The sequence below is a fragment of the Arvicanthis niloticus genome, chromosome 18, assembly GCF_011762505.2.
Source record: "Arvicanthis niloticus isolate mArvNil1 chromosome 18, mArvNil1.pat.X, whole genome shotgun sequence".
NCBI lineage: Eukaryota > Metazoa > Chordata > Mammalia > Rodentia > Muridae > Arvicanthis > Arvicanthis niloticus.
The window spans coordinates 10,040,449-10,046,448 of record NC_047675.1 but is presented as its reverse complement, the minus strand read 5'-3'; the positions used below and the strand labels follow the sequence as shown (position 1 = coordinate 10,046,448).

Genomic DNA, 6,000 nt, shown 5'->3' with positions numbered 1-6,000 from the left:
GAATTTACTTGTTCATTGGTTTGAGTAATTTTCAATATCTTGCCAAACAGCCTGTGGCAAGTGAAAGTACAAGTTGCATATATTAAAATCTTGTTTGAGTGGAATGCAACAAAAAACAAATTATGCCGCAAAGTGAATGTCACTGGACTGTGGGCACTCGTGAGTAATTTAAAGATTCCTCTTATGTCTGTAATTTAAAAAAGCAAATTTGCCTTGCGTGTTCGAGAGGAAATCGTAGGGCACAATGAGTCTTATGGCAACACTGCTCCATTTGACTTCATTGTCATCAGTAGTATTTTATATATCATTTGGCATCTTATTCTGAAACCTACTGTATATATCTGAAGTCCCGTCAGTAGTTACAGACCAGTTGTTTTTCATATACTTAGAGTACTGTGTAAAGTTCAGCTCATGAAAAAGCACTCTCTGGTTTCATAAAATATTATGAAAAGGCTCCAGTAGCTCAGAATATTTAATACTTGGTGTCCCCTGCCATGCTATAAAAGTGTATTGTTAGGCAGGGATGCTTGATCTGTCCTGGGGATAACCAGCACAGATGGTCTGGGTCCTAGGGCTGGTGAACTTCTAAAAGCAGCTGCCTCAGTAGAACACATGGACAGAAGAGGACAATTGGGAGGTGTTGTGTCTTCTGGCCAAAGCAACATCCAGCCCTGCAAGGAGGTACTGGGTGTAGTCCATGAAGTGTCTTATTGATGGTCATGGGATTCCTCTACCAGCAGAACAACACACAGACCACATAGGGTGATCAGGAGAGATGTGAGAAGAATCACCTTGCAAGAGTACACAGAGCTCTGTGTTGGTCCAAGTTGAGGCATGAGATATTGATCTATTTGCTCATCTCTATGTCACTCACATACTGGGATGTTCACTGCTAGTCCATCACTGTGATGGAATCCAGTCCGGCTTCAGGCCTGTTCTCATAGTGCGTGCTCATTTCTCAAATTTCAGTGTAAAATGGAAAAGTGGTTGTGTTTGAAACTCACTGAAGTTGTTCAAGACAGTTCATTGTATTGTTATGTACAAAAAGAATATTGGTTTCTAAAAATGTATTTGTATGTGTGTGCATGTTTGTGTACATGAGTGTGTGTGTGTGTGTGTGTGTGTGTGTAAGTGCAGGTCCCTCAGGAGATCAATGCTGTCGGGTCCTCTGGAGCAGGAGTTACAGGTGTTAGTGGAGCATCTTAGTCTGGTCCTGAGAATGGAAGTCCAGCCCTTTGCAAGAACATCAAGCACTTGAACTGCTGAGCAATCTCTCCAGTCTGATTTTTATATTTCTTTAAATATAATTTATAATGGTAGCAAAATTTTTAATGGTTGTAAAAATACATATTTTCACTTTTTTTTATTATAAGTAAACTTTGGTGTGATTGTTACCAAAATGTGTATTATTGTTTCAAATACGAACCTTGAAGGGATACAAGATAAGTTTGTGAAAACAAACTTCTCATAACAATGATTTTATGTGGAATGTCACACACAGTTAATATTTAATCGTTCAAATATTCTTTTCCATTTTACACTGAAGTCCTGCTTTGCGAAATGAGCATGCAGTATGAGAACAGGCCTGAAACTGGACTGGAATCCACCACAGTGATATACTAGGAATTATTTTTCACCATTTTATATGTAATATATAAAAACATAGACCATAGTTGTGTTTTAAACTGGGTGCCAAGGGCCTCATCATTTTCTCCTGGCTTCCTTAAAAGCTTTGGGAACACAAGCCCCTGCGGCTTCTCAGTGATTCATCTGGATGCCAAAGCTGGGAATCAGGCTCTCCTGCTGTCTGGAACAGATACAAGGTGGACACAGTTTACTCCTCACTACAATCATTCCCAACTTCCAGTTTAAAGATGCCGCCTTACCCACGGCTCGTTTCCCGTCAAAATACGTGTGCAATGTTTTACACTCAACTACAAATCTGGAAAAATGATCCAAGAGGGGTTCATTTAGTGGAAGTTTACTATCCCCAAATGGTCCCCAGGCACCTCCTAGTAAGAGTTCAGAAACTTCCCTCTTCCAGACTCCGCAGCAGGTCAAGGGTTGTTCTGGAGCACCGCCCATTCCAGACCCAAGGTCCTTTTCCGTTTCCTCCCGGTGCGGGCTCTGTCCAGATCTCCGGACTTCTATAGAGAAGCCAAACTGGCTCCGTGCAAGGCCAGTTGCTGTAGATGCAAGCAACCTGTGAACTCAGGCCAACTCCTAGAGACTTTACAGAAGGCAAAGGCTTACCAGGACACACAGAGGCTGTGGCCAACTGCCCAGGGGGCGGAGACTACTCTCTGCTCTCAGTTGCCCTTCAGGTTCTGCGCCCTGGGGACCTGGCAGTAGCAGAATCATGTGGGCACCTGGTAAGGTAGCCGGGGACCATGGGCCCCTCCCGCAGCCTTCCCAGGGTGTTGATCTCCGCCTCAGCTTGGGCTCTTTCTCTTTCACTTTTCTATTAGCTGGGGTTGGGACTCCCCAGCTGGAAAACACTCCGGGGGAAAACGGGGAAACCCCAGCTGATTCGCTCCTTGTGCCTCGATTGCTCAGGCTGGCTGCCGCTCTGCATCCTGCACCCTTCAGCCAGAACCCGGAGGAGGTACAGAATGGGAGGTGGTAGTGCTGCTGGTGGTGGTGGATCAACAATGGAATTTTTCCCGAAAGCCTACGCCCCGGGCCCCTCCCAGCTCTGGCTCTGCACAGGCACCCTTCTCTCCTCCAGCTGCGGGCCAGGCCGCCCCGCCCTCTTAACGAAGACTTCAATACTTAGTGGCACTGTATGCAGTGTTTCCCCTTCTGTCCAGCCATTCTTCTCCGGGGTTCCCTTCTCCATCTTCCCCTTGCAGAGTAGGGCAGCTTGCGGGTCCTCCTGCGAGTCTCTTCCAAAACCTCTGCTCCCAAAGGCTTGCAGTGCATCTCCTTACGTGCTGCAGGGACCTTGCCAGGGTTGGATTTGGGGGAGCAACGCGTGTCTGGCTGCCCCCGCCCAGTTGCAGAGTTGAACGAAGACGGGATCCTGCTGTGTTTGGAAGGCTGAGTTCCACTTCTAACGGAGCTCAGAGAGGTCAGGAAAGGTACTAGCGCGTCTCTACTTGCCACATTCCCCTTCCAAACTTCTCCTGGTCCAGGCGAATGGATGCCTGCTCTGGACTTCTCTTTCTCTCTCCTCTCTCCCTTTGCAAAAATTACTCACCTCTTCCTTGTTGAAGATGCATTTTCTAGAGAAATAAATGTGCAGGGATGGTCATAGGCCTGGGTCAGTATTAGTGACAGCTTAGCTCAAGGATTAATCAGAGCGGTTGTCTGTCTGAAATGACAGAATGAAGTCCTGAAATAAAATCCGCACCACCGCACTCAAGCGGGCTTTAGGTGAAAACCCAGCTAACTTTTTCAAGTGGGTTGGAAAGTGCAAAGCTGCAAAAATGCAAAGCTCAAAAGAATTTCTATAGCCCCTCTGCCTCAGCATGTAAAATTATGTTAACTACCAAGGCTATGTAAACTGAACATTGTTGATTATCCAGGTTCCAGACAGAATCAGAGTTCTGACACTTCCAGACAGAACCAGAGACAGAGATGGTCAGAAGCTGAAATGGAAATGAAGTGATTGACAGCAGCTACTTTTCCATTGGTGATTTTAAATTGATTTCTGATACTCTCATTGGTGGCGCCAGGGAGGCCCCATTGATCTGGCAGGGCTCTCCAGTCTGAGCTGGTAAATAAACAGATTACTAAGATTGCTGCCTCAAGAGTTAGATCATTATCAACATTGACTACTCACTAAAATTTAAAGAATTTCCTGAAGAAAGTTTAGAGGGATTGATAAGAGGGAAGCTACTCAAGAAGGAACATCAATAGAAACGAAGCGGAGACAAAACTATAGTTATTTGAGGCTTCTAGAATAAAAAATAAACTCGGGAGTTTTACTTAAAATGTGGAAGCGTCAGAAAATGCCTCAGGCTTGTAAATGTGTCTGCTTGTCCCGGTCTTTAGGCTTCTTCTTTTCCCTTCTGGGAGTTTGCAGTCCGACCCTGACTCTGATGTGTCCTCTTGCCTTGTGATCTATTTTGCGACATGATGGGGGGGGGGGGAGGGGGTGTCAGGTTTTCTCTAGCTCTGACGCTTGACAGGTTTCTAGTAGTTTGCATGTTCCCGCTGCTGCTGCTGGGTGTGCAGGGGCAGCTCCACAGTGCAGTGCGGCGGGAAGCTAGTTCTTGGAATTTTCCTGCAGATTGCTGGTGGATTAAAGGAAAAATACAATGGTGCTTTCTTGTTTTAATCTTGTTTCAATTCTAAGACATGTCCGTGGCTATATTGCTTGATAGAACATTTGTCAATGACACAGATTTTTTTTTTATAAACTAATTTTGAAGATTTAAGATAAAATGGCTTAAGGTTATTGAAACAGAATTTGAAACAATTTTGACCTTGGGAAGCACTCCAGCCGAGGTGTGCGACTTCAGGAAAGCTAAAAATGGACTCTGGATTTCCTGAGGGAACGATTTGTAACACCAATCAGCGCTTATAACTCTTATAATGGATATTTGAGCTAAGGCTTTTAAAACTTTTAGAATCTGGTCTCTATGTAACTTTTCTTCTAAATGCTGGTTCACCCCAACCTAGGAAATAATGTTTTTATCCCACAGCCTGAATGTTGGGTAGTTACACGAATAACAGTCAACAACTTAAATTCTAAGCCCGAAATATTGTTCTAGGTATACACATGTTTATAGAGTGTCATACTAGACATCTGTGTATAAATATTAGTGCACGTGGCACATTGACTAGAGTAACTCAATAACTTCTGCAAGGAAACAGGTCTTGGGAGAGTTAACCTTTTCAACCCAGACAGACCTAAGATTGCAATGCTGATAAAAATGGATCATTCTCTATTCAATTGTTTTCCCACAGTTTGACAATGATAGTTACTAATTCAATTTGCGCTGATGTTGCTAGAATTTTGGTTTCTAATTACTTCTATATCTGATATTATTACTTATATATTTAAGGATTATAATCACATAATATCTATATGTGTTTGATCACTTAGAGAAATTCATGGTCCCTGAAAGAAAGTATCTGTCTAATGTATATCAGGTTTTTTTTTAATGACTAATAATGGGCAAATCTGTATTGACTTTGCATCTGAATCTCTCTGCTTGTCATTCCATCCATCCATGTAGGAAGCTAGGACTCAAGGAGCGATAGGAGAAGAATCTCCCATTATGTCATGCCTGAGGCTGCAAAACACTGCATGAGGGTTGTGGTTGCCTTTGCACTGGTGGGAGGAAAAATTCTATCAGGGTGTTGAGAGAAAATGAGTGTTTTTAGGGAGAAATGGCATGCAATTGATGAAGAAGTATTTTTATGGTGTTTTAGTTAACTAATGTCAAAATTACATATGCATATATACATACATTTCTGTATCTCATAGATTTGTATATGTGTGTTTGTGTGTGTGTTAGCAACTGTAAGCAGATAGAAGGGCTATTTGAAATTGTTTTTGGATTAGAGTGGATGGAAAATCAAGGTTAGCCTAGAAATCCTAACAGATGTTTAAGTAAAAATTGTTAACAGCACATTCAGAAGGAATCTAGTATGAACCTGAAAGTTACTAACAGGAAGACACCATGCCATCATGGCCTAGGCACAGTCCCGTTGAATTCTAATGCTGTTCCACGTTTATTCCTACTGTACCAAAAGGAAACCAGTAAAAAGTGGTGGTGCCGTCCCTCTCGAGTGGAGTAGGATCAGCTACTAAGTCTAAGGGTCACTCTCATCAATGTTCCTTCTGTGGGTGTCATGTTTTTTGTGTTTAGTACAGTGAGAATTGAAACACACACACACACACACACACACACACACACACACACACACACACACCTGCCAGGAAGCAGATACTGGCCATCATTTGAGTGATTATTTTGCTGCATATTGAACAATGTTACCTCTTTCTTTATCTGTTATCCTGGGCCAATGAGGTGGCTTGGTGAGTAA

General features: G+C 43.1%; 1 protein-coding gene across 12 annotated transcripts in view; it reads left to right on the top strand.

Moving 5' to 3' along the window:
• The first annotated feature begins 2,106 nt into the window (after positions 1 to 2,106).
• Il15 (interleukin 15) overlaps positions 2,107 to 6,000 on the top strand; it is a 63,508-nt gene continuing 59,614 nt past the window's right edge. For 3 of the 12 annotated variants that reach the window (XM_034522626.2, XM_034522623.2, XM_076915459.1), the window contains exon 1: positions 2,107 to 2,372. The gene's annotated coding sequence lies outside the window, so the exon portion shown is untranslated. Of the gene's footprint in view, positions 2,373 to 2,433; positions 2,606 to 2,709; positions 3,081 to 6,000 lie in introns of those variants that run through there. The other 9 variants (XM_076915456.1, XM_034522624.2, XM_076915457.1 and 6 more) reach the window with 8 other exon arrangements.